A 2,606-nucleotide genomic window follows, 5' to 3' on the forward strand; every position below is an offset into this window, starting at 1 on the left:
ATAAATTTCAAAAATAATAAGAACCTAGTTGTCTATTTGTTATCCTGAGCTATAAAATAAATTAGATGAAAAAAACAGTTTATGACAAAAAAAACTAATTAAATAGAATATTATTATAAATTTCCTTTTAAATTATGTTAATATAATATTATGTAAAATTTAATATTCAATCTGACTTGGTCTACATATCAATAGGACAATATTTTTGTTTAATTATTTTGATTATGTTGTACAAAACAGTGTAGAATAACTTAACAAGTTAAATAAACCTATTATGCCTGAAGTATCATGTATAGCTTAAATTAGTAAGTATAGATATTATAATAGTTAATAATATATTTATTTTATTTATTTCCAGTTACGAGCATTTATATATTTGTTTCCACACAACAATATGGCTTTGGAAAATGTATTTGAAAATTAGCTCACAGCTAACTGTATACCATTAATTTGATCAGTAGGTATCCTTTACAGAAATTGTATATGCTAGTTTAAAATCATTTGATTTATTTTATTTGATTAGTGTTGTATTGACAATTACTGTATGAATATGGTATTGAGTGAAACGTAATGAACTAACGACTTGAGATCAAAAGATACAATGAGGATATCAGTTATGACTTATATATTGAATGGATTGTTAGATTAACATCATTTTTTTTTATAGTAAGTAATATACATTAAACATAATACTAAATAAGTAGAACACTAAATGCCGTGCCACTTGAAATGTCAGACTGTGGCTTGTCAGTTCTGTAGATGTATGCAATAAATGACTGGTGTGGACGTGTGGTTACAAATTGTGTCTTACAACTATGCGTGGTTATTTAAATATCTTAAAAACATTTTAATAAAAAGTAATTTAAACATAATTTAAGTCACTTTTGGTGGAAATTAACTACTTTAACTATTTTTGCCTATTAAATATGAATAAATTTATACACATGTATGTATATAAATGTCAGTTTATTCACAATTTTGTAATTGCATATTGACACAGCCGTGATATTTTGTATTAAAATATCATGATGCTATGCTGTATTATGTTCTCTGGGAATATTTTCATAGCCTACAGGAGTAATTTAAAAACTTCTGATATAGTGTCTAAACTCTTAAGTCTTACAGTAACCTTAACACTTACATGATTGTTTGAAATAAATTATTACGTGTTAATAACAGTATGTTTTCAGTTGTTATTTATATATTTCATAATTTCTTAAGTGTTCTTATTTCATATTCACACAACTAGACATTTGTTAAAAATTCATTTGTTCACCTATCTAAACTCTATATTTAATATTTCTATATCATTTTAATTTGATAATTTCTGAGAAAATAAACTGAAGAACTTATTAATATCATAATTAACAATCCGGTTTTTTCTTAGGAATGTAAATTAAATACTATCTTGCGTCAACACAAAGAACACAACACCCAGCACATGCAGCTTAAATTAGTAAGTACTCATAATAATCATAATAATTGATAGTGTATTAATTTTATTTATTTACAGTTATAAGGATTTATATACACAACAATATTGCTTTGGAAAATGTTTTGGTGTATAAATATGGTATGAAATGAAATGTTATGAACAACTTGAGATCAAAAGATTACGATTAAGATACAAGTTCTGACTTCTACAATGAATGGATTATTTATATATATAAAGTAAGTTAAATATATAAATTAAATACCTGAGTAAAACACAAAATGTCGTCCCACTTTGGGCTGTCATATAGTATGTGGTCTACCGGTGAATTTACGAGTATAGTATGCGGTCTACCGGCGATTTACGAATATAGTATGCAGTCTACCGCGAATAAATAAATTAAAAATATCATAATATTATAGTATAATTATTGTAGTAGTAATGTCTAGAAAAAAAATTTTGTCAATGAATATAAATAAATATAATATAAAACGTTATACAAAAACTTCAGCCATATCTCATAAAAATGCATTAAATAAATCTGATTTATTTATTCCTTGCCACCATGTTTCCATGAGATACCTGCAATAATATGTATAGTATAATATTACATTAAATTTGTTAAACATAACTTATAATAATTTTACCTTGGAAGGAGATCAGGACTTGTACCACACATATTTTTAACTACTTTTAAGCGTAATGGTCTCCATAAACTTTCAATCCTCTGAGTGTGCGCTTGTGTTAGTGGATCAACAAAATTTTCGCTGTAGTTATCTGTATTATGCGTAAAACTATATTGGGCGATCCCATTATAGGCTGGCCATCCTTCAGAGTGTATAATAGAACCAATACAACCTCTCTTTTAATAATGTCATGCAAAGTTTGCTTGTCCCGCTTTTTGACAACAAAATATCGTGCCTCACTATCGTCGCATAATCCAAACACCCAAGGACCATCCATTCGTCTACCATAATTTCTTTTTCCATTTTCAAGAGGGTCGTCATTTTCGTCTTCGATGTTTTCACTCGGCAAATCTGCAAGTCGATATCGACCTGTAACAACATAATGATGATTTATAATATTTTATAATTAATATTCATATAAAATTGTATTTTATTATGTATTCAATTGTAAAATTATAAAATAGAAATTACCTTTATGATTTTTTCTG

At 26.5% G+C, this 2,606-nt stretch overlaps 1 long non-coding RNA gene across 1 annotated transcript; it reads left to right on the plus strand.

Annotated features, from left to right (window-relative positions):
• Window positions 1–362: 362 nt before the first annotated feature.
• LOC107885238 lies at window positions 363–1,670 on the plus strand. The gene is made up of 4 exons (XR_001680381.2): window positions 363–457; window positions 524–666; window positions 1,388–1,456; window positions 1,514–1,670. It is a non-coding gene; the product is annotated as an uncharacterized LOC107885238 (long non-coding RNA).
• Window positions 1,671–2,606: the final 936 nt, after the last annotated feature.

The sequence above is a fragment of the Acyrthosiphon pisum genome, chromosome X (assembly GCF_005508785.2).
Source record: "Acyrthosiphon pisum isolate AL4f chromosome X, pea_aphid_22Mar2018_4r6ur, whole genome shotgun sequence".
Taxonomy (NCBI): Eukaryota; Metazoa; Arthropoda; class Insecta; order Hemiptera; family Aphididae; genus Acyrthosiphon; species Acyrthosiphon pisum.